This window comes from Aquila chrysaetos, chromosome 21 (assembly GCF_900496995.4).
Source record: "Aquila chrysaetos chrysaetos chromosome 21, bAquChr1.4, whole genome shotgun sequence".
Classification (NCBI taxonomy): Eukaryota; Metazoa; Chordata; class Aves; order Accipitriformes; family Accipitridae; genus Aquila; species Aquila chrysaetos.
Window position 1 is genome coordinate 16,051,892 of NC_044024.1, and position 25,514 is coordinate 16,077,405.

General features: G+C 47.1%; 1 protein-coding gene across 5 annotated transcripts in view; it reads left to right on the forward strand.

The window, feature by feature from the left end:
- PASD1 (PAS domain containing repressor 1) overlaps window positions 1–25,514 on the forward strand; it is a 111,856-nt gene that overhangs the window by 42,679 nt on the left and 43,663 nt on the right. For 3 of the 5 annotated variants that reach the window (XM_029997544.2, XM_029997543.2, XM_029997546.2), the window contains exon 1: window positions 12,434–12,633. The exons of the other annotated variants lie outside the window; for them this stretch is intronic. The gene's annotated coding sequence lies outside the window, so the exon portion shown is untranslated. Of the gene's footprint in view, window positions 1–12,433; window positions 12,634–25,514 lie in introns of those variants that run through there. 5 annotated transcript variants of the gene reach the window in all.

The following is a 25,514-nucleotide window of genomic DNA, read 5'->3' on the forward strand; positions in this document are numbered from 1 at the left end:
AGCAAACGACCCTCGCAGAGAAGTTCTCCCAGCTCCCTCTCTTCCCCAGCCTGTCAGCACAACCTTAGACTTATCTGGGTTGGGTCACAGCCAGCTTGCCCTCATTCAGGCCCTGATCCTGGCAGACAGTAGGTAAGCCGATCAACCGCTCCAGCCAGCTCCAGCAGCCGAGACCTGAAATAGAAACGCACAGCTGAATGTTGGCCATGCTCTGGAAGATCTCCAGTGTCCTCATGGAGGGAGGAGGAGGACACCTTGCTCAGAGATCATTTCATTGCTCTCTGGCCCCAGTACGTTTTGGTCAGTGATAGCAAAAGTGCCTGATGTCCACGCGGACAGTGGGTTTTGCCTGTGGCAAGCAGGAAATTACTAAAAGTCGATCGGTTCAGCCCCTCAAGCTGTAGGTCCTTTGTAGGGTACGGCATTCGGAAGAACTCGCGATGTCACGGAAAGGTAGAAGGCTAGTCGTCGCCTCCCTATGACGTATCAGTAATCCCACCTACCGTTGTTAGTATAAAAGGAATTAACTGCGCAATAAAAGACAAAGTTGACGCTCACACCATGTGTGTTATCTGTCTCTTCCCTAGTCCGGGCGGACCAGTGATCTAATCGTGGCACCTTGATATGTAGCAACGCTACAGTCCTTCTTTTAGAGGAAACCCGTTCGAAGGTTGAGGCTTGCCCATCCCTACCACAGGCTGTGACTCTAACCTTGTGCACCGAAGTCTGAAGATTAAAAAAAACCCAAACAAACGCCGTAGTCTCACAGTCACTAAGCTGTGATGAAAGCTGCTTTTCGAAGAAGAGGACTGATCTGACTTCTGTGAAATTAAGAGATGTTCTTCCTCAGGGCCGTGATGAAACCCTGAGATGTGTGATGAGACGGGCAGGAGCCACACAAGACCACGTGCTGTGTCATCCCACCGGGAGGGCAGGAGTTGCAGGTCTGGTTGGATCAGGAGGTCTCTCTCTCCAGCCCAGGCACCAGCAGTGGGTCCTGGGCAGGCAGCTGAAAGCTTGCCGTGGCTGGGCAAAGCTCCTTGCTGCCTCCTAATGAAATGGTCATGTTTGTAACCCCCTTCTCCTTTGGTCCCACCACTGTCCCTGGAGGCACCTGGGCTCTCAGTACCGTCCACCAGACGTGTTGAGGAGTGACTGCAGCACCCGGGCTGGGGCTCAGCCGCGAGCACCCAGAAACAGCGGGGTGGTGAGACACAGACAGCTATGCTTGCTGAGGATGCACAAAAGGCACACGCAACAGGAACAGCCTGTTCCTTTCTCACCTTTAATAGGGAGCGAAGGTAACCTGGCCCCGAGAATGAAGTCCTGATTTTCAGCGAAAAAATTCATTGGGGCTTCTTAGCACTTTCAGTATTTCAACCTGTCTGCAGTTTTTTTGTACTAGTTCTCATACCTCAAACGTTGCCAAGGGGCTTGTTCAATCTGATAAGGCTTTGTTCGTAAGAAGCTACGTATTTATTTACTGAAGGGAAGACAGCCAGAAGGGTTTCTGAGCAGATACAAATGTGTGAACAGTTAAGCAGAGACTATTACGACAGCTTGTGTAACAGCACGATTGATGGACAGGTAACATTTAGTCAGCCACCTGCTTGGGGAGTCGGGATGGGGAGCTCTTCGCCCCAGCACTTTCCAAAATATGGAAATCACATCGGCTGCTCCTGCCAGGGTTTAAGTGTCCCAAAAAATACTTCTCCTTTCATCTTTCCTCTTTATGGAAAAACAGATCTGTTCAGGGAATGTAAGTCTTTGTCCTTTCTAAGAAAACACACAGAGATGGTGGGCAATCACGATGTAAAAGTGCACACCACGGAGATGGAAAAAACCCAACCCTTCAATCTGAACTAAGGCCTGAAGTCACTGTTAATTCTTTGCAAAATTTACCGCCCACAGAAGCATGAAGGGTTAAAGCCACCAATCAGGCAAAACTCTTTCTTGGCCATCAAGGGCACTATATTCAAATGAAGTATCTATGTGATTTATATTTGTCTGTTACTCAGCTGGGGCAGCACATGAACAGCGTTTCATAAGATGCTGTTAAAGGATATGCTGGCTCCTTGCAGTACATATTGGATTTCACATCTTCAGAAACAATGTAAAATCAAAAGAAAAAAAAAATTGGAAAGTAAACTATTGCCTCCATATGCGAATGGAAAATAATTTAATTATGAAATGAAACGGCTGTACAGCACTGCCAAGAGGGCAAACAAATGAGAACTTAACCAAGAGGAGAAAATTGTCAGTCTTTCAGTGCATAACCATTTTGTTCTGAACAGCAGCAATTATGGAAATGTGCAGAAGACTATTTCACTGATGATAAATCTGCAATGTGTCAAGCAATATTTGAAGATTCATATTTAATTACTGTGACTACACAAATTAAACAGTGGAAAAAAGTTGTCAATGCTGTTTTTTAAAGTAGGGAAATAGATCCAATGCCAAAAGCAACATGGTTAGCGTCGATAACTAAAAGAGAGAGTTTCCCTCTAGGCTAAACCTTGTGATAAAGGAGACATGTCACTTATTATGCACTTTTGAACATGTCTGGCAAGGTTAATAGGTAAATAGCCAGAATGATTATCGTCTGGGTTGGTAATGGTTTTCTCAGCCACATATTTACTCTGAGCACTTTCTTTGTGTTCCAGGTTACTCATAACTCTTGATCACAATTTGTTGGGGTTCCCCCCCCACCCCCGAAACCATTTTAAAACAAATAACTTTAGAAACCTCCATGCTCCACTAACAGCCAAGGCAGGACAGAGCTTCAATGAGTTCCTGTGGTAAAGTAAGTGCAAGCCAGCCATCTAACTTCGGGGAATTCGTTCGCCCTGTGCTGGCAGCCCGTGCCCGTCGGGGAGCGGCGGGTCTCTGCCCTCGGGAGCAGCCGGCGATTCGGCACAAGGAAACCCGTCCGCCAAAGCGAAGCGCGGGCTTGCAGGCTGTTTGGAGCTGCAGGCTGGCCAGGGTGAACAAAACAAGGACAGCGCGTGCTTTATTCCGGCGCGCACAGCTTGGATCAGCAGCAGCATGCATTAACCCCTCCGTGCAAATGGGGAAGGGTGTTTCCAGAAGCATCTTCTGGAACAAAATGTTACAGGGCGTGTAATCCTTTTCCTGCAGCGTGCTGGCTGGCACGGGGAGCGCCCTCCATCCCCAAGCCTGCCTACAGCAGCCAGCAGTCGTGAGCCTGCTGTCGCCCCGCAAACCGGGGGGTACGGATGCACTGAGCTTCCTGAAGTTTTCCCCTGCAGCCGTTTTGCCCTCATGGTGCAAATTTTGGCTGCGGGGTTCATAGGGTCATCCCACCCTGTTGCAATGACAGCCATGCTCCTGTTACCCTAATATACTGGCCCGACGGACACGGGTGCAAATGCCAGTCCTGATACTGCCGTGCCGTGCGGCCTTATGTGGAATTTTTTGCCTGAATTGCTTAGCTTTAAAATAAGCAGAGTATTTTTTTGTAAGGATTACTTTTGCAAAGTATTTTCAGCTGTAATACTGAAAGGGCTGTGTAAGAATCAAGTAATAAATAATATTAGACACCAGGCAACATCCCACTAGAAAATGCAGGAGAATTAATCACTGTGCCTGAAAACCCCACGCTGAATTGCTCTCAAGGACACAGAATTTTGTAGGATGTATGAATGGGAGCGGTTCCTTAAGAAGATGCTCTGTGTGAAGTGGATTGTGTGCCACGCTCTGCTGCAGTTGTCGTGGCGAGTATTCATATTTTCCATAGCAACAGAACCAGAAAACAACTGCCTAAAAAGCTGCATTAAGTGACCAGGGGACAAGTTAATTCTCTCGTCGGCATCCTTAACTTGAGCACTCTTCTGTAGATGAAACACTCCACTGAAAAGCAAGCTTTTCCTTTGGTTTGTGACATGTTTCCTCTTCATAGTTTCATTATGATTCACCCACCGGTTGCTACGCTAGTGACACTATCTGCGCTGCGTACATATGACTGCGTGGTGTCTGAATTAACTGAAGGAGATGATGACAGGGCAGCAAAGCCGCAGTGAGTGCTGTTTTTGTAGCACTTCGTGCAAGTGCTGTCCAATGCAGGTCAACCGAAGTTTTGCAAGTGAAAGGACTGAAGCTCTACAGGAAACAATGCACTTTTTTAAAATTTATTTTTGGAGTCTCTCTCGCTTGTTTTTCCTCGGTTGAAATGAGTTGTTATTCTGCAAACTAGCACCACCACCAGTGCTAAGGGCAGGCAGATGTATTAAATGGACAAGGGGAGGATAAAAACCGGGGAGAACGAGATGTCACTATAACAGCGATGGTGCTCCAAAGCAGGACAGTCTTTCACTTTAATGAAAAGAAATTTGTTGTAAGCCAGCATTTTCCTCAACAGTGGTTTGCAGTGCTCTGAGAAGCCCTGGGCTCTGCTCTGCAGAACCATATTGTTTGTATACTCTGCTGAATGCAAAATTGGGTAAAAATGTGGATGATGTCCATGAGAAACACTGCAACTTGACAGAAGTTGGTTAGTGCAAAACAACTAGGAACCATTTTTCTGGAAAAACAAACAAACAAACAGAAACCCAACCAAAAACCTCCTCAGGCTTGCCCGGCTGCCTGAAAATGTGCTGGGAAGGTGCTGCTTGGCTCACCACAGAAGATGGATGTTCCCCTGGAGTAAGAAGGCAGAGGGGGTTTCTTGATGTGGAGAGGACCAGCAGGATCTGTTGCTAAGACAGTCAGGGGTGCGATGGAGGGTCCTGGGGTCGGGATGAGAAGGGTGGCAGTACTTAACTGCCCGCATGGTCACCACCATATTGGGGCCAAGGAAAGAGACAAGCTAGCCAAAGAAAAAAAATGCAATCCATTTCCCACGCATCTTGCTTCTGCAAAATCTGTCCCAAGTTTCATGACAAGTGCATTCATCAGACAGCTCCTCTCTCTGGTCCCAGCCCCTCGTTCACAAGCCCTGACCAAAACTGATCGTGATATTCCTGTTTAGATGAGGAAATTCCAACCGTTTTGCATATTCATTTTCCATAGACACACAAAAATGCTATCAGTTGCTTATAGCTGTATAATAGAAGCTGATTTCACCAGGCCAGTCAAGGGTTTGTTTCCACTTATTAGGACTGACTTTTTGCAACACTGCTTGTAGACAAAATCTGTCGCATAATACTAGTATCTAATATCATAGTCAATTCATTGATGGTGTTCAGCACCTCCCCTGTGCCCAGAAAAACCACATGCATTTCTGTGAGTAGAGGGTGCAGTAACATCCCACGCAGTTCTGAGTATTTTTTGACACATTTTAGTATCATTTAGTGGTAAAACACAGTGATAAAGTCTCGCAGACTTGCGTTTTCACTTGCTTTTGTTTAGCTATGAGCACAGCGGCACAGCATCAGCAACACGTGATGCTTTCAGTCCATCCTGCTTCCAGGGTAAAATCTCTGTTGAATATCAGGCCACTTGTTTTATGCATTCATGAATTTATTTAGAAGGTTTCTGTGTTTATAAAAAAGGCAGAAGGAAAACAGTGGAAGTTACACAAGAACCCTGTTGACTTTGGTGCACTTGGGATCAAGGACACACGTTTTCTTTCCTGTGTGTCCTAAAAGACCATTAAGGGAGGTGTTTGGAGAGCTGTGCCCTGGGGCCTGTGCTCCGGGCGCCTGTCCTTTTTAGCGTCTGGGTTGTGTTGTCAGTGGTCCCTCGAGACAATCAGGCTGCTCAATTTTTCTGAAGAACCACCGGCACAGCTTGTGCTTAAGAAGCCACCGCTTGACATTTATAATCTGGCTGACTGTAAAACTATGCCTGGTTTGGTCTTTCCTTGGCGGTTAAGTACATGCAACTGTTTGCGGTGAGTGAGCTTGCATGGTATCAGATACGTACGCAGATATATATGTATTGTTTTTTCAGTCTTTGACAATCGGGGTGTGGTAGAAGGATTGGCAATCCCGCCATCTTCTAAATGCAAACACCCTCTCTTCTTTCTACTAGGTCCTTCCATGGTCTTAAGTAGTCTTGATTTTAACGTCTTCTTGTACAAGCTCCAGAGCTGGGAAAGGACCGCACTGGTCACTTTGCCTTGGAAAAGACGATTTTACTCTCCTTACACAGTGAAATCAGGCAATAGCTTCTCTCAGCACCCCGTTGCATGTGGTTTTGCAGAGGGAGACTGCGCAGGGGGTGAGCGGGGCGGCAGGAACTGCAGTAATTTGTGCCTGCAGGTCACAGCCATCCTAATGCCGCTCTCCATCCCAGTTACCCAGTTTCCAAAGGAGATTAGGGTGTAGTTGAGAGGCCTCTGGCTGCAGACCACTCCAGGCAAAGTAGAAGAGGCGAATGTCAGTAGCTGGGAGACAGGCGGGAAGGTATGGATGCAGGCAGCTCCTGCCCCAGCACAGCCTGCCAGGCCCTCCCAACACATGGTCCTTTGTCACCCACATGTGCAACTCGGGGATCTGGTCAGACCCTGGGTTGTCGTAGGAAGATCAGGTGCCAAGGACAGCTTTCCCTCTGCCATGTTTGGCCAGGAGCACATTGCTTCTTGTCTTGGAGTCAGACGTTGCTGCTCTAACCCATGATGCTGAAAACTCCATCCGATGGCATTGTTAATGTTGCATTTGCTCTGCGTAAAGGCCAGAGAGGAGAAGTGGAAACTTTGCAGTGCAAGGAATAGTTGACCTGCAGAATTCCCAACCGCTGTGCGTGGGATCAAGTAGCTAAGAACGGGCAAATACCAGAGGGAAGCTTTAAAGTGTTACCACCTTGTATGAATACAGCTTAGCATCAGCAGAAGTATTAATAGGAAATATCCTTGTTTATCAATGTGGATTTAATGTGCTAATTAGTGACAACTGTGATTTATTAGGAAGGATGCACTTGGAGATGATGGACAGTAATTCTGCACTGACTTGCCCGTTCTTCCTCGATGCTTCATCCATGGGTGACACTACTATAGCTGTTGCCATTGCCCGGTGCTCCCTCTGCCCATTTGTCCTCTGACTGCTGAATTCAGGGGGATTTGTGCCTTTAGGGTAATTATCATTAAGTTTCTATTTTATGTCTCTGTTCATGAGGCCCCTCAGTGGCTGATTATACTAATCAGAGGCGATTACTGCCTGTGCCCACTTAACCCATATTTAAATGCAGCAGGCTGAATTTGTCTTCAGCACACTCTCTAGAAGATATGAACCCAGCATCAAAGAAAACTAATTCGTAGGTACATTATCCTATGGGATCAAGCTAAAATGTGGTCAAAGAGCTTTAGATTCAGTGTATGCTCTCATGGAAGGATACGGACAGAGGAAGGTAGCCATGTTCTTGTTTGTGCAAGTTTTTTTTCCCCACTTCGAGTTAGGCAGAATAACATATCACAATAATACTTATCAGAGAATATTTTACTGCAGTTAAGAGAGAACACTTTTTCCTTTATAAAAATAATAATTATTGTTGCAAGTATGATCAGCCACATTAAAAGTATTCTTTTACACTTTTTCTTGGCCAGATCTCTGACTTGGGCACCTCTCAGCTTTTCAGAAAGAAATCCATTTATCTGGCTGTGCTATTACTCCAGCACAAGGAAATACAGGGCCTTAGATACACAGAAAGTTTGGATACCAATCTTGCCTCTACAAGAACCATCTTAAATAATTTTCTACAAAATAAGGTGCTGGATGATGGAAATGAAAATATTCCAATTGGTTCTCAAAAGCTTAGGTGGAATTTTGTCCTAAATGGTGATTAACTCATTTATATTCCCAATCCTTTCAAGCAGTTGCATAAAGATTCAAAGTGGCGCTCGAAGATGCTGGGTAGGACAGCAAGTAGCTCCTTCCAGCCTACAGGGATGCAAGATTTTATGCTAAGGGGGAAATCCTGTTCACACTGCAGTAAATGTGGTTTTTGCTCTGCCTTTAATGGAGTTTCCGTTCCTTTTTCTGAACTTAAATGAGAATGGGATTTTACCCATCTTCTTACATGATTGTGGTGCAAACCTGAATTTTATGTTTGAGTCTTTTTGAAAGGGGAAAATGAAGGTGAAACTATACAAGCCCAAAGACCAGATGCATCTCCAGAGGTAGAAGGACTCTAATAACTGTAGGGTGTTGCTCGAAGCAGAGACATGAGCTCTAAGCAAACAGTCCCTGCAGTGCAGCAGCAATGCCAGCAGTACTCCGAGGTGCTGGAGAAGCTGCGGCAAAGCCTGACGGCGGTTCTCTTACAGGTGGCAGAGTTGTGCCTGGCCAAAATGCACTTCCTTCTCCCCACCACAAGCGTAGGGGATGTTTGGGATGAGGAGAAGGTCATAGTACCACAGAAAGGAAAATGCACTGCTATTTCCAGGAGTTTTCAGTCAAACTTTAGAATTCACAAACATAAGGATAGATAAGGAGTTGCAGGGACAGTTTCACATAGGTAAACTCTTGGGCAGTATGTTTTTATGTTGCAAGTAAATGTGACTAAAATATTCCAGAAATTTCAACTATGTTCTTTACATTAAATCCAATAATTATTTATTCATCTCCCAACTTTGATTTTGTTAAATAACCAATACCATAATTCAGAGGCGAGAATTTAATCCACAGAAAATTCTGTCCTCGGAGAAGATCAAAGCGAGTCCTGTGGTGTTAAGCACACACCTACAGCACTTGATCCTGAAAAAAAATTAAGTGCGTGTTTCACTCAGCCTATCCCTTCTTACTGGTTCCCATGCATTAACCTAAGGCTCTGCCTGAACATTTTCAGTGCCAGGATCAAGGACCTGTGGAGATCCCCACACTGGGAGAGCAGAGGTCTGAAAAAGTAGGAAGCAAATGCACGAGAACGCCAGCGGGCTGTGACGGCAATGCCTGCTCATTCCTCTGCATCTACCAACGCTACAGTAAAAGATTGAAAGTCTCTTGGGTGATATAAATATGCAAGATAAGTGCGTACACTAGAACACAAAGGTGAAATGGCCCTGTTTATCAGGTACAATTAAAATGAATAGAGGATGACTAATAAAGAGGCAGTTTAAAATCTTTACATGACACGGTGTCAAGGCAACAGTGTTGTGCAATAGCACTGACACAATTAACGCCGTGTCCCTGCCTTGGGCAGCGCTGGGAACTGGGCTCCCGCCGGCCTCGCACGCACGGTCCCATGGCGGGCGCTGGGTGGGCTTCACCGCTTCAACTCTCCTCCGTTCGCTGCTGCATCCCGGAGGCACAGCAAAACCTACACAGAACCAGCCTCTTCGGATCAAGGCAAGGGTATTTTTTCCAATTTGCTGTCTCTGTTCTTCTCTTTCCTTTTGGTTTGCATTATCCCAAGCCTCACGGTTACTGCTTGAACATCATGTTGAATTTCTGGGCATACTCCGGAGTGAGACGAGGCTGAGGTGCCTGATCCTGTACCGGTGCTTGTTCTCGACTTAGCACTGCGCAATGCAAACATTTCCTGGCTACGCATTTTTGCAGTATGTAATTTAAAGGCTAGTTTGCACAACCCTTTGCTCCAGATGAAAGACTGTGCATGGGAATGTGATTTTGCAAAATACAGCTCAAGCTATCCCTCTATTTCTTTGTTTAATTATGTTATTCCTTAATGGTGCCTGCCAGGCTGCAGGATTCTCCAGTCGGCTGGGTGAGTGCAGCAGGGACAGGCTGGTTTAGAGATAGAGATAGAGATAGAGATAGAGATGGAGATAGAGATAGAGATAGAGATGGAGAGATAGAGATGGAGAGATAGATGCTTTGCTGTTCTTATTTTCCAGCCAAAACCAGTTCTCTCTTAGTTTTATTGCTGCTGGCACATCTTTGCAACACAGTGTTGTTAAAAACTAATAATATAAACAAATCTGAGGCTGTGCCAACCATTGCAGAGTACAGCCAAAGCTGCCCAATGCCGCAGCTTGCTGAGCAATGTGTGAATTTTGTCATGTCACAAATGTCTGTGTCCCTGTTCTTTTTCAACTTTTGGCAGGATCTTAGTGGCAAGTGTGTTCCTCTAAATGAGATAATTAAAGTCATCGACATGAAAACTCTTTCAGCATTGCTATAGCAGGAGTGGCCCCTGCGTTCACCCAGTCTGCTGTCTCTACCTGCCAGGGGCTGCAGGGGAGTTGGTTGAAACACTTCAAATAAAACACGATTTCTGGTCAGAAAATCATGTTATTGCAATTAACATGTAAAGCAGTATTTCTGAATGTTTTGCTTTATTAGAAGAGAGTGTTGAGGTTGTTTGCTGTGCCTGCCAGGCTAGTGGGATAGGGGTGGCCGTGGAAGCATCCCAGGTGCAGACACAACCCAGGACAAAGACTGTGGCACTTGGTGCCTCCAGGGGAAACCTGCCCCAGCCCCAGCTCAGCCCCTCTGGGGCCACATCCTGCCTGCGCTGCCCACGGCATCCATCTGTGAGTGCTTAATCTGAAGTGCCTCAGTTGCAGAGCGTGGTATTCACTTTATTCCTGATCTAATTCCCCAAATGTGTACCTGCATGCCCACAGACGGGGGCAATGGCATCCTCCTAGTAACTGTCACTCGGGTGACAGGGCTGCACTGCAGGCTGCAGAGACACACCTTAACTCAAGTAAAAAAGGAGGGAAATGTTGCATTTGATACCTGTTTGTACCTTGCCTGAAAGAGGGCAAGAAGGATTTTTCCCATGTGAACAAGGGAAGGGTTGCTGTGCTTTGAGGGATGAGGCTGCGTGCCTCAAAACCCCACTCTAAATGGGAAAATGAGATCTGCCACTTGTGGCAGTCAGAACAACCATGCTGTTTGCTTTGCCTCCGATAAGAAAGAAAATAAGAAATATTAACTGCATGCAAAGGTGCCCTTTCTCTTGTCTTCCTCAATAATAGCTGATGTTCCTCAGGTTTATTGCTGTAACAATGTCACTTCCCTTTCTCAGTGGCATCAGGTTTATATTAAAAACTTCATAGCAAAGCCTTTTTGTCCGCTGTCCCCTTTTTGGTTCTGCTTTTGTCCCCCATGCTGTGCTGCCCACCTGCCCCCTTCCTCCGGCAGAGCGAGGGCTGGGAGAGGAACAGGAATTTTGGCTGAGCAAAGAAAGCCAGGGGTCAGATATGCCAGTTGTGGGAAAGGGCGACTGGGCAGGAATGCGATCCGAGAAGGAGCAGATCTCCCAGCATTGCGCAGGCTGGGGAGCAGCTTTCCAAGAGGAGTTGAAGGGGGGGGGGAAACCCGACCCCCACCCAAAAATACCCACCAAAAAAATCTAACTTGTTAGTTCCAGTTTTGGAAGGGGGTTACATGGCGCAGCTGCTCGCAGCACCGTGGGTCAGGGACCCAAGCGATGCCCCCAGCCCCGCGTTCCCCCAGGTCACCCCAACCGGGGCACAACACGCTCCGCGTCTCCCGCTGCAGCATTTCGAGCGCTGATCCCCTCCCGGCAGGACCTCGAGAGGGGAAAGGAGGAGGCTATAGACCAGTCCCGGTCCCACAGCCTTCGGTATCTACCGCTTCCAGAAGCAACAGAAGTATAAATCGGGTGATCCCCGGCCATCGGCATTGCCTAGCGGAACAAGGGAAAAGCGGCCCCGGCTCTCCGGTTCTCCCGCGGCAGGGCCGGCGGGACCCGCTGCCTCCCGCCGCCCGGCTCCGCTGGGCACGGTTGTCGTCGCGGGAAGGGGGGAAGGAGCAACCCACCGTCCCTGGGGAGGAGGGAGAATAATTACGGGGGAGGAAGAAAAAAAAAAAAAAAAAAAAAGAAAAAAAAATAAGAGGGGTGGTACGAGGAAGGAAGGAGCGAGTGTTAGCCCGGTGACTCATGGCACGGGATGACTAATCCCGCCAAAGCGCGGCTCGTGCCGGGCACGGAATCGGTGCCGAACGCCTCGCGGGGAAAGCGGCCACAGCCTGTGGGACCCGGCGGGGCCGCCCGGGAGAGACGGCGGGGGAGCAGCGGCCGCCCCGGGGCCTGCTGCCTGCCGGGCCGTGCCTCGCTCCCCTCCGCGAGAGCACCCGGCGAGAACCGGGGAGGTGGAAGAACGGCCGGGCGAGTCGAGCCCAGCCCCGCCGCTCGACTGCCGGTGCCGGTGCGGCGCGAAGCGACGGCGGTGACCTACTTTCCGCCGGCGCGACCTGCCCTGCCCTGCCCTGCCCCGGCCCGGCCCCGGCCGGGCTCCGCGCCCCGCTCCCGCCTTCTTCCCCCCGCCCCGCGGTCCCGGGGCTCCCGCCTCGCCTCACGGCGCCGCTCGGGGGCGGGGAAAAGCATGCGGGCGGGCCCGCCTTCGGCGCGCGCGGCGGGTTGCCGCCGGCCCGCGGCTGCCGGTGAGGGGATGGGAGGAGGAGGAGGAGGAGGAGGAGGAGGAGGAGGAGCAGCGCGCCTGTGCAGTGCCGGGAGGACGGGCTCAGCCCGCCGCCGCCGCGTTACACAACCGGGCCGCCGCAGCTTAGGCGAGTTTCACAAGTCCCGCCGCAGCTCGCCGGTAGTCCGCACCCACCTTGCGCCCACCCCCCCCCCCCCCCCCCGTTACCGCCCCGCCGCGCCAGCCCTGCCCGCCCTCATGCCATGTCTCCTCCGGGCAGCGGGACCCCCGGGCGGGCGGTAACCCCTGGCGCCGGGGGGGAACCGCGCCGGGGCTGGGCATGGCACTGAGAGCGGCTCCGGGACGCGCGTCCTCCTAAGACGGTACGTACGTCCCTGCGGGCCCCGGTGGGGTGTGGGGGTGCGGGAGGACGGGGAAGGAGGTAAGGGGGGGGGGGGGGTGTCCCCTCAGTCGCAGCCCGCGGGGAGCGGCGGGGCCGGCCGCGGGGTGTCCCGGGGAGAGCCCCCGCTGCACCCGCCGCTTCGCCCTGCCCTCGTCCGACACCTCCGGGACGGTCCCGGTTAAGTTTTGGAGAGGAAAATTTACAGCCGCAACTTAAGTCGTTTGATTCCCCCCCCCCAAAAAAAAAAAAAAAATTAAAAAATCAGTGTATCGGCAGGACTGGCACCGGGGTGCAGCGCAGGCTGCTCGGTGGGGTTTCTGTCGTCGAGGCGAGGCGGGGAAGGGTCTCCGGGTGCCGCAGCTCCCGGGCGGGGATGCCGGAGCATCCGTGACAGACGGCCGGGCACCCAGCTCCCCCCCGCCGCTCCGCCGGTGCCCGCCGAGCCCCGGGTACGGACCGGCTCGGGGCCAGGCGGCGGAGCGAGCACGGCTGAGAGCTGCGGAGTGCCCGGGTCGGGGGGAAACCGGTTCGCTGGAGGCTAAAACGGGCCCGATGGCAGTTTTCGCGTTCTGTCTTGAAGTTCTGTCGCTCCGGGGATGCGTTTGTCTGAAAAACACGGTGGGGAGAAGCCTCCGAAGCGAGCCTTGCGCCTAAAGATAGCATCTAAAATCCAGGTTGAAAAGTTACTCCTCCCACCAGGGTTATTGTGCCATTTGATTTTACAGACTGTTTACATTATAAGCGGGGAATTAGGAAGGCTTTGAAAGTCCCTCGCGTGTTTCAGCTGGGGATTTGTGAATGACAACTCCAAGCCTCCGTCCTTAAAGGCAGAAATTGCAAACCGATTGCTCTGGGTAGCTTGCACTGGGAGCACAGTTCAAAGCTGAGCCCTGGGTGATTCATAAATGAGGTGTCACGGGTGCTTTAGAGAGCACTTGTCCTTTGTAAAATGCCACAGTCCCCGAAGGCAGGAGGCTCCTGAGCCGTCCGCAGAGCAGGTCCCTCCTCAGTGGGTTTTGGAGAAGTCCAGCACAGCAGTCCCTTTTTGGGGCAGAACCGGCACCTAAGTGCCAACTGGCCCCGATCCCTGAACGAAGTTGCCTTCTTCAGCAGGGGAGCAGCCCTGGAGATAATGTACCTGAAACCAAAGCTGTTAAAATGTCCCATGCTTTGCCCGCCTGCGAGGGTGCAGCATAACATTGCATAAAAAGGCAGGGTTATTTATTAGCCTAAGTTTATTTTGTTGTGTGCGGTGAAAGCGGCGGTGCTGATTTAGCTAACGGGATGAGACGTTCTGGTGTATAGATGGGAAAATGTCAGGAGTCGCTTCATTTTTAGGCAGAATGGCGGTGCTCCCCTGTCCTCATTTTGCTGGATCGCTGCTCGCTAATCCCTAGCCCTGGAAATGGGAACTTGCCTTAAAGAGGCAGCTCTTCATGGTTTTGGTACATAGGCTGTACAGTCCTCGTAGGTCCTACAAGTGCTGTGTGAAGCAGCAGATAATTTCAGGAGTATGTGGTCTGAACCCCTTGTACCAAACATACTCCAACATGTGCTGTTTTGGTTAGGCATTTGTGTAATTTTTATAAACTTCCTAGGCTGCAGTGCCTCACCATAGTTACCCAGGCAGAAAAATACATTTGGATTTTTGTTTTTCTAGAAACTGTATTTTAAAAAAAAGATAATTTTCCTGTAATGTGCTGATCGGAGTAAACCAGTGGGTCAGCGATGCATCGTGGAGGAACAGAGCACCCTGTGCACTGATGTGCCGTAAGGACAGCACGCGGGGCTCTGTGGCTGACGAAGTTCTGACAAATGCAGCGAGCACTAATGAGGAGGGGAGGCTCAGGGGTTAAGCCAAAAGTGGAAGTTTGCGTGGAAGGGAGGCATCCGTATCTCTTGGGCTAAACGTGTTTGCTACTGATTCTTTAGAATTTTTCTGGAAGATGTAATAGGAAAAATGCAAATGGCTTTAGGAGCAGTTGCTTACTGCTCAATTATTCTGTTCTTTGAGAGCTGTGGATTAGAGTTACTTGATCTAGAGGAAAAAGTAAAATTGGTTTGAAATTTTTTTGATAAACTGCAAACTTCCGTGAAATTTGGCAGTCAGGTATGTGATGGTTCCTGGGTTTTAGCCACTCAGACTATGTCTGTATTAAATTATTTCCCTGGTTTAAGACACCCATCAAGTACTCCAAAATAGCTCAGGGTTAAAGATTAAAATTAGCAAATGAGTAGTTCATAATTAAAGTCTCATGGTGTTGGAAGCAGCGTTACATTTCAGAGATACCGATGTCGAATCCAACTTCTGCTCATTAGTAGTATCAAAAAATTGGTAGGATGTCTTTACAGTTTGGAGCTAGGGCTTGTCTATGCACAGAAGTTGCATTGTTTTGCCTTAAATTACGCAATCTCCCAAGATTCACATGTAATGGTAGAAAGGTTTTGATGCCAACATAGCTCATTCTTTCAAGACTGGGGGAATAAGCTATGTGCCTATACCAGAACAACTGAATCCAGGCTTGTACTGGAACAGTTATGGATTCCGGTGGAGTAATATGGCTTTAACCATGATAGTAAAACCTATAAAACCCAAAATGGTATGGACCGGTCTTTGCTGGTATTATTAAAATGATACACCTCTGTATCACTTCAGTTCCAAATCTCTGTTAAGGAAGTCAGGCAGGTACAAAACCTGTATTTATTTGTTACGGCTTGGATGACACCCTTCTTTCACACGAATCTTTGTTCGCCTAAGGCCGCGCTCTGCTCGATGTGCCCCACGTCGTCCCGCTGCAATAGCGACTCTGTGCCCGTCGGCAGAGCCGCAGCCGGCGGGGCTCGCCCGGCTGCAGCTCTGCCGTGTCTGTCCCGTCCCGCTGCCCAGGCTGAGGCCGTTTCTCTTTTTTTCCTTACTTGCCACCGCTTTTGGGCGCACGTGGGGCTTTGTAGCACAGCGCGACTTCTTGCCCTGCGACCTGTGCGCCGAACGAATGGTACCCCTGTGCAGGAGCCCTATAAAAGCCTCTTTTTTTATTACTCTGGTCTCACTTGAGCCCCGGTTTTACGTGAGGTGGTGGCGAGGCCTCGATAAGCGCTTTGTACACAGCTGGGCTTGTTGGCTGCACATCTGCTTGGCCTCAGAAGCACCAGATTCAGTCAAACCGCAGAGGTGTGTGTACAGTTAATGAGAGACTTTGACCTACTTCATATTCCATTATTGGCTTTGGCCTTGTCTACACGGGGAGATTACACCAATTTAATTTAAGTCTGTTTTTTAAAGTGATTTGATTAACCTGATGTGACCTCACATAAGGACATTCTTATTTTGGTTCGAATGAACTTATTTGGGTTCAACCAAAACCTGCACTTAGTCAATTTACACAGAATCGAAATTAGCCATGCCTAAACTGAAAGGAGAACCGATGTCTCTAAATAATGACACAACTTTCTCATGAAAGCAGAACCTTCTGTAGAATCTGGAACAGAGTGTAATTACTAACAAATCTGCAGGAGACTGAAAGCTATTCATAGCAAAGTTAAAAAAACCAAAAAAAACCCAAGAAAATAAGCAAAACTTAAATATCTTGGTGAGACAGATGAAGCAGTGCCAATAATCCTAGTCCTGGAATACTGACAGCAGTGGCACAAGGCTTGCACGGCTGGCAGCCAGGCTGTCCCATGGCTCTTCAGCTGCGTAAGAGGGGAAGCATTTGCGTCCTGTACACGGAGTCCCTATACAGTCAAAAAATAAAAAAGTGATGTAGGGAACTATACACAGTGTCTCGTGACGTATTTTGTCGGAAAGAATAATTAGACATGGAAATAATGAGGAAGCAGGCTAAATTACAACAAGATTTTATCAAAGATGGATTGTGCTAGACTAATCTAACATCTTTTTTGTATAAGAGATTATTTAGGTGGGGTAAGGCAGGAATGTGATTTATCTAAACCCAAGCATTTGATACCATGCCCCACAGGACATTGCTTAAAATTAAGATGGTGGTTCAATACAAGAATTGCAAGGTGGAAAAGGAGCTGGCTGAGGAAAAGACACAACAGTTGCATGCACATAAAGTTGTCTGAATGGGGAGAGGTATTGAAAGAAAGTCATTAGGATGGAGAGAGATTAGTGCTGTTGCTCCCAGGGGACCAGGCTTGCGCCTGTTGAGTGGAGCTGCTCTGACCTGTGGGTAGGGTCTGGGTGTGTGCCCAGGAGCTGTGCGGGATGACACAAAGTTGGGAGGTATTGTCAATATGGAGGAGGATCAGATTATCATATGAAAGGAATTTAGATGACTTTGTTGATTGGAGTGATAGAAATAAAATGACATTTAATAGTGCTGAGTGCAAAGTCATGCAAAGTTTTAAGCATGGAGACCGGTAACAAGAATTTCCAGTGTGAAACAGGAGCTCGTCAGCTGTCCGTGACAGAAGGGAGAGATGTGGATGCACTGGCTGGTCAGGAGATACCTGCGAGCAAGCAGTGAGATACAGCTGTGAAGGAGACCTATGACATCCTTGGATATCAAAGGAAAATAGTATGAGAGATTCAGGGAAGTGTGATACTATCATTGTACAAATCATCACACAGAGCGTCGGTACAAGAGCTTTCCGTTGCTCATGGAGTAGCCCATTGGGATTTTGCATAGCTCTGGACACACCGATCACGAAAATGTTAAATTACAACAGTAGGAGGGCTGGAGATGTGGTTATACAAATGGACCGTCCGTTGCATGAAGTGAGGTTAAAGACCGTAATTTGTTTAGCTCTGGCCAGTTGAACAAATGAAGGGACAGGCTACAGTACGTCTTTTTACACACAGTTGGGACTAAATAGCAAGAAGGCAGAAAAACTAAGTCAAAAGATAGCATCCGTACAAGATCAAATTGTCTAAGTTGGTCGTGGGATGGGAAATTAGAAGAAAGCTTCTAGCTACCTAAGGATTGAAGTTGTGTAATAGTCTTTCAATTAGGGTAGTTTTGAGATAGATCTTGATAATCTTATGAAAGAGATTATACAATTAAATTAGAGAGTTCCTGGAGATAGGAAATTAAGTTTGCAGAGTTTGTCCTTTGGTCTCCAGAATAGTCCTATTTTTAATGTAAGGTTGAAAGGAGAATGGACCTGGTTTTGTATGCACTATTAACCCCACGCATGGAGGCTTCTGCTGTTTTCTTGGGAGCCAAGGCAAGAGTGAATTTTCCCTGTTGCTGCAGATTTGAATCTTTTTTTTCCCCATATTTGCCTTCCTCTCAAGCACTAGACCTTGCAAATGTGCAGTGCAGAGACTCCTTGTAGCATTAGATGGGCACAGTTGCCTGCAGTTTTTTCTGGCACGCTCCCTGGTTTAACCTGTTCATCAGATTTTGGGCCAGAGAGGCGTTTTTCCTTCAGGTTGTGTTGCCAGTAACCATATAGTACTTCATGGTATATTTTCTGGGACCTGTTGCTAGCGTTGTTTAATGGGCTTTGTGTGGATACAAGGACGTGCAGTACTGGCAGTGATCTTCACCTGCCCTTTTCTGTGTCACAACACAGTTTAATCTTTTGTGCTTCCGATGTCTATCATAATTTTGTTGTAAGATGCGAGGATGTGTTCTGGGGCTCCTGGTGCATCTCGGCAGGCTGAAGAGGTGTTGTGAAGTAGCCATTAGTAGTGTTGTTTTCCCAGACTGGAGTGCTGGGGTTGGTGTTCCCTTTCTACCTGATATTCCTAAAATAAGTTGCAAAGCTGGACTTAAAATCAGCTCTGCTTTTGTGCTGATCGGAGCAAAATTCTTTAAATTGTGTAAGATAACCTCTAGAAGAAAGAAGCAATTGCTGACCATTAGTGATGGATTAGTAATTTTAAAAATACCGTTCTGTTATAGGAAAGTTGAATGTATAATGTGCATCTTATTACAAGAAAGAGAAAAGTAAAGGGAAAAAAAAATGACAGGAAGCAAGCAGGCAAGCAAGAAGGAAAACAGCTTGACGTAGCCTGAAGCAGAGATCACATACCTGCTAAACTGCCTGTAAAGAGAAATTGAAATGTGGAGAAATGACAGTGCAGATGAGGATAATATTGAGATGGTAGAAGAGGAAGTGTGTTAACCAAACTCCACAGAGCTGTTGAAATGTGTTGAATCATCTGACTGTGACTTGTATTCTTAGGCAAACACAATTCTATAATTGATTAATTTGTCGACATTTCTTTAGTGCATAACACTATGGCAACCAAGAGGCTCGCTAAACACTGTCACAGAGAACACTGTAAAATATATCTTCCCTTAAGGAGGGAGGGAGGGAGGGAGGCAGAGCAAGACCGTGGAGCTCTAACTTTGGAGGACTGATAACACACGCACACAGAAACAGTTGCACAGGTGAGCGGTTGGAAACGGCCTCCTGTTGATGGTGGTGGAAGATGAGCGTAGGATGGTTTGCCGGTGATGCACGTGTTCTGGCGACGATTGAAGAGGCGACGCTGGCTAACAACCGCCGTGAACACGAGTGCTACCTGACCTTTGCGGAGCGGGTGGACTGGGGACAGCCGTGCCACCCTCCCGCCGGGTCCCTAGCACCCGGGGGTCCCGAGCAGGCAGGGAGAGCAAAGGGCTCGGTCTTCCCTGCGCCGCTGCCCGGCCGGCGCGGAGGGCTGCGCCGCCTGCGCGTCACCCTCCGTCGGCTCGCGGGGACCTCGGTCCTCCGGGGCTGCTTCTCAGGGACCTGTTGCGTGAAATAGAAGCGCGTGGAGTTTTACGCGGCGCATCCCGGCCAGCTGCGTTGTACCTGCAGTCGCCACCTGCGCCGCTCCCTGCGCCCTGGCTCTGGGCAGGGATTTAGGCAAGCCCCTCGGTTCCCGACGGCGGTGTCGCGGCTCAGCAGACACTTACGGTGGGTCTCTGCCACCCCGCGGTTAGCGTTCCCCCTCACCCCCAGGTGATGGGTAAGTCAGTGTGAGGTGCTTTGTTGAATGCCAGCTATAGGCAGATTGATTAGTTGATTGGCTAATAGATAAACGCAAAGATAGTTGTAGATGTGTTTACTCTTGTTTACAAACTGCCCAAGCTTAGGCAAGATTTTCGAGTATGTAGCAATGGCAGGAATCATATCCATAAAAATGCTAATCTCCTCTCTTGCTTCATCTGTTCAGCCCACAAACACACGCATACACACATGCTTAAAAGAAATTAATAAGGTTGGTTTGTTCTCTTCTGGGCTCAGCCTACTTTAATCTTGTTTTAACTCACAGCACAGTGCGGCATGTTGCTTCAGGACAGTAAAGTTTTGAGCATAAGCAACATAGGAAGTAAACCATTTTTTGGAGAAACAAATGAACAATAGATGAGCTGCTAATAGCTCCCGTTGCCATTAATTATTTTGCATAGACATGGCAGCGTTATCGAAAGATTCTCAAGCAAATGCAGAGGCTTTATCTGAAGGGGATGAGACGAACCCTTTGCCCTGATGAAGGCAAAGGTTGAACTTCCATCACCTTCTGTGCAGTGAGGACCTCTCCCGGGGTATCAGCCGAAGAGAAAAATAAATGTCCTTGGGAGTCAGCCCCTGCGGTTAGGCCGTCTAAGGCTTTGCTGCGCAAACTGCAAATAGGTTTTTACGCATAGAGGAGGATGCTGTGTGTTTGGTCCACTGTTGGCTTGCCACAGCAAACGCAGCAATTAGAGAGGCTGTAATAGCTGGGGAGGGTTACGCCCCTTGCTGAGGAAGTTTGGCCATAAACCTGTTTGTCCTGTCTTTGAGTGCAATGTACACTGGCACGATTTACAGTAAACTAAAAATATTCACTCTGATCAAACTGTTTCCGATCAAATTTTATGAAGTGTTGTATTAAGTGTGTGTGTTAAGTGAGTCATGTGCGGCAAAAAGGCGGGACTTTGGTTGACTCCGCTACTGGTGTGTATATTAAAGATGAATATCAACGGTTTGCTTTTTCTCTCAAATGGAATAATTGGAATGGCTTCATTTTGGGGCAGGCTTTTAATGGAAGGGGCAGAGCAGGAAGCATTAATAAACTCTTGGTGCTAATCTTAACACCTACATTTTCTATTTAATCTTGCTTATTGCAGAGGGCTCAGCCTTGTCATTAGTGAAGACAATGTGTCAACATAGAAAAAGTGAGTTGCTTTATTTTCTTTCCATCATAAGCTCCGGGGTTAGCCTCCCACATGGCAGTGGTGATGTGGAGTTGTGTAATTGCAGAGGGAGTATACATTGGCCCTTGGGTGCCAGTCCTGGGACAGACAATTCTCATTGTTCATTCTGCTGGAGCACGGACTTCTGTGAAGCTAAATCACTTTCTTATCTAGGGCATCTTCACATCTCTTGGGACTTAGCTCTTCAACTGCAAGACCCCCTGGTATCTGTGTCTCACCGAGCCCGGAGCAGAAGTCTGTTATTTGGGGAACTTTGTGCAACTTGGGAACCCTTGCTGAAAATTTTGTTACATGGGAAAATTGTCTACAACTCCGTTTTTTGTACTTTCTGGAAATAATTCAGAGTTTGGAAGGAGAGGGTCCCAGAAGAAGGTTGTTAGAGCAGGAGAGTGTATATGATTCTGCAACAGTCCTGGTATACTGTCTGGATAGGACAAAGATCCACTGCCTAAAATGGGAGAAGAATAAATGCAATGGTCTAAAGTTGGCCCTAAACCATTTGGAAAAAAAGAAATGAGGCTGAATCAGAACTTCGTCTTATCCAGGGCACGTGTTTGGAATCTGGAGCTGAATTCCTTATCTTGGGTATGTTCATAGTTAAAAAGGCAACTAGTAGAGCTATCAAGATCTAGAGTGTTAGACTGATTAGTTTGTTGTTAGTAGGCTGTTGTGACTAGAGTAGAATCTCTGTTTTCACTTGAGGGATGGAAAAAAGACTAACGCAAAGAAGAACAACTTCTGTGTTTTGATTTTTTTTTTGAAGGAAAGCATATGTATACTAATAAGTGATCCAGCTGGAATAGCATCTTTCTTAAAAATTGTCCTTAGAGATAGTGTATTAACATGAATTTGATTGCACGGTAAGTAAAATTTTATAAATATAAATCATCATCTTATTTCAAAAGCTGCAGTGGCGAGGAAACTATTCTGGGATTTTCTAATACAGTCCGGTTTGAATTGTTTGAATAAGAAGAGATATCGGTGAATAAATCAGATAATGAGCTGCTTTACATAGAAGGCATAATGCCTATTTATGATGTATAGAAGTCCTGAGAGAGATGAATTGTCAGTTTAATCTTCTTTGGATTGTGTTTGAAATCTACTTTTATGAGGCATTCCTGACTGTTCCAGAGATTACTGTTCAGACACTTCTGTAGACTTCATTTATATTTGATTTACAGCTCTACGAGGTCCTTTGCAGGCAAATGTTCATTTTCTTCAGTTGTTTTTATTTGGTTCCTTAACCTTGAAGTAAAATTTGTAGTGATTGTCGGTGTTGCCAAAAGTTTTCTTCTGACCTAGTTGCTCTTGTCAGAACTTAAGCAGCACTGTTCTCTCAATGGACGCACCTTACCAGAAGAAGTAGTAATGCAGATCATCTCCTTCATCATTGGCATCTTTGACACAACATTGCAGAGCTTTGCAGTTGACCTGAGAGGGACAAAGATCCCTCCCTTGCTCCGTGCAGAAATGAAGAGTAAGGAGTTTGGAGCCATTGCAATAAACACTTCTTTTTCCCGCTTTTTTGTAAGTTCTTGTGATAAGTTTCCTGTGGAAAAGAGGATTGCTGGATGAATTAAATCAGATTAACTAAACATTGGATTTCTCTCTCTGTTTCTAACAGTGCGTTGGCACTGACTGTTTACCCGTAAACCAGCTATTTTTGGAGCAAAAATATGGATTTTATTTTTGTCTCTTTCCTGACATGAACGTCATGCTTTATTAGGGAATCATCTCAATCAGCTTTACTAGCAGTTGACTTTCCTCCCAGCCTTGCAACAATTGCAGCAGCAGCTTCAATCAAAGAGCCCTGATGGGGAAACGTTGCTGGAAGGATGACATGCAATGCTGGAGTCTGGCAGAGCAGGATTGCTGCTCTGCATAGAGGAAGTAAACATCTGTGAGTTAGTAAAAACTTTCGACAGGGGTAGCAAGACAGTTCTCAAGATAATTCCTCGTCAAGCTCTGCTCTAACTTCTATCTCCTGCCAGACTTCCTAAGCACTAGGTCATAAGGTTAGAGAAAATTGTGGGCCGATTGTGTCATCCTTCACCTGTAGATACAGAACTTCCCAACTGCAGTCAATCGCCACCAGACCCGGGTAGCCTGTCGTCACCCTCCTATTAAGGATGACTGTTTCCAAAGCATTAACATTCATGTCAGGTCTAGATATGGATCAGCACAGGCTTAAATCATTGTCAGGAACAGATGTGAGATACCTAATCAGTTATTTCCTAAGGAAAATGAGTTTGATTGCATGAATAGTTGTAAATATTTCATTCAGCGATTCAGCCACTACAGCAATGGTAAACAAGCTTCTGAGGCTGAAGAGGAGCATTTTGTGGTACCGTACTTGATTTCTTATTCATTTAAACTTCAGTGCAGAAGAAAGCAGCTTAGGTACTTCAGATTACTTTTTGTGACAGCACTGATCATAACCAGGGGCTCACTTTGAAGAGAGCCAAACATGCTTAACCCTAATAAACACAGCCAGCTTCATCCTGGTTTACAACATGCAGTGTTTGTCCACAAGATGAGCACAAAGCCGCAGGTTTTGCCACTGGGACGTGATCATGGCACAGCAATTAATTTTGGCTTCAGTAGGAAGATGACAGCCTGGGCACCAAAATGTCCATCCTCTGCCTCGGTTTTGCACCTGCCCACCCGATGCCAAGCTTTGGTGGTGAGCGTAGTCCTGGGCTGGGAGTTGGGCCAGGACTAGGTGCGCTGTGCCCCTCTCGTGCAATTGCTCCGCGATAACTCTGCTGGCTCTGTGAAGCGTTGGCTATACATAAGCAATAATTAAGGACACGGCTTTAATTTCTTTTTTGTTTTGCACTTCTCACTTGTTGAAAACAAAACTGAATTAAATTGGAAGAAACTTCATTGGTAAATCAGGATGGGTGTAACACTAATTTCAGTGAAGTAGATAGGAATTTTACTGCTGACCTTTTGCAGAAGGGCTGGTGAGAGGAAGAAAAGGAAGAAGTTAGCTTTTCTCTCTGCCTAATTGTTTTCCCTACTTGAGTTTTGGCTAAACTATTGTATAGTTTCCTTGTGATTTTTAGAAGACACGCACAAAAGCAGCACATGAAAGAAGGAGGTTGGGAGTACAGATGATGTTTGCCTCTCGAACACGGTGTGAAATTCTGAGGAAACTGGGACTGCCAGCTAAAGGTCATGGGCATTTTTAACTTCTGCTGCTGGCTTCATGCTACTGCGTAGACGTTTGTCAGGGGTCTTGCTGGCCTTGGGGGTATTACGTAGTCAGATTATCACAGAGACAAGCTCCCCTTTTACCCATGTGTTTTTTAAGCATGTACATTACAGTACGATTCTTTCCATCAGCTGGTTTTGATGTGTATTTTCTCGGCCAGCCTAATTTTGTTGTGTTAAATACAGTATGTTAGTATATGGATATACGGTTTAAGGTGCTTTACTCAGGAAAGCCCTAGGTAATAAGTTCATGTTTATCCTAATTCTGGAAAGCACAAATAAACCCCACTATTTTCAGCCAAGAATTACACAGATGGTTAAAAAAAGAGGCATGTGCCAATGGATCTGGCTAAATGAAGGGCCAAGCTTTTCGATGCTCTTTTCACTCTTTCCCAGGTGAGATGAGATCTCACACTGCAGCGTTTTCAGCTGGCCTGGTCTCTTACTTGAAAACCAGGGACCACAGATATCTGTAGGGACAGATCCGCCGTCCTTGTCAGCCACACCTATACAGCCAGGATTGCTCAGCAATGGCAGTATCCATCACTGCTGCCATTAACTTACTTAGTAGAGGAGAGTTATTCTTTGAGAGAGATGGACCCTTGTATTTAATTTACTGGTTGTATTGGAGTCTTGATTTTGGCTCATACTGGGAGGATTCTTAGTACTGGACCATTGCAGATGTGAAATAAAGCATATTTTAAAATGTTCTGCATGCTTGCACAACTGTAACCCATAGACAACATTTAGATGTCCAGAAAAACCTGTATGCCCTTAATTTCAGGGATGCCCATCCTTGTGGGACATGTCTCTGTCCTGCGTCTTCCCTCCGCCGTCGGTGAGAAATCCCCGCCTGCCCGTGCTGCAGCGGGTGATGGGGGACCATGCGCTCTGCACCACTGGCCCGAGCGGCTAAAGAGACCAGAGCCTCTTTGAGGGCATGACAGCAGAAACGTTGCTGTTTGATCCGTTCCCTTTCCCCCGAGTCTCTGTGTTTACTCAAATCTTTTTTTATATGAACATTATCTGGGAGGGACACATCTTTTCTGGTCTTAAATAGTTAAAAAAAAACCCCAACCACCAAGAGAATCCCTAAAGCAAAGTGGACATTCAGTTGTGCTGAGTCATATTTTGTTATTATGGCTGATTATCCAGCCAGCCATGCAAATAAACTGCAAGGGGAAAAAAGGATGTGTGTGAATATCTTATCTGCGACAGAATGAGGCCTTGGGTCTTTGTACACAATAAGTGTAACAATAATGACCTAGTATGAAAGTGTTCTAGTGACTGACATATTTGCAGTCTAAAAAAGATAACAAAGTAATGAGAGAGAGAGAGAGAGATCTGTGGGTGTTTATCTTCTCTTTTCTTCTTTCTGAAGGAAAGTTTTGCTTTCTTGTTATATTTCTAGTGCATATCTGCGGTACCGTGCAGAATGATGAATATGATTACAGTTAATTGTTTAAATATGCTTTTATTCCTGAAGCTT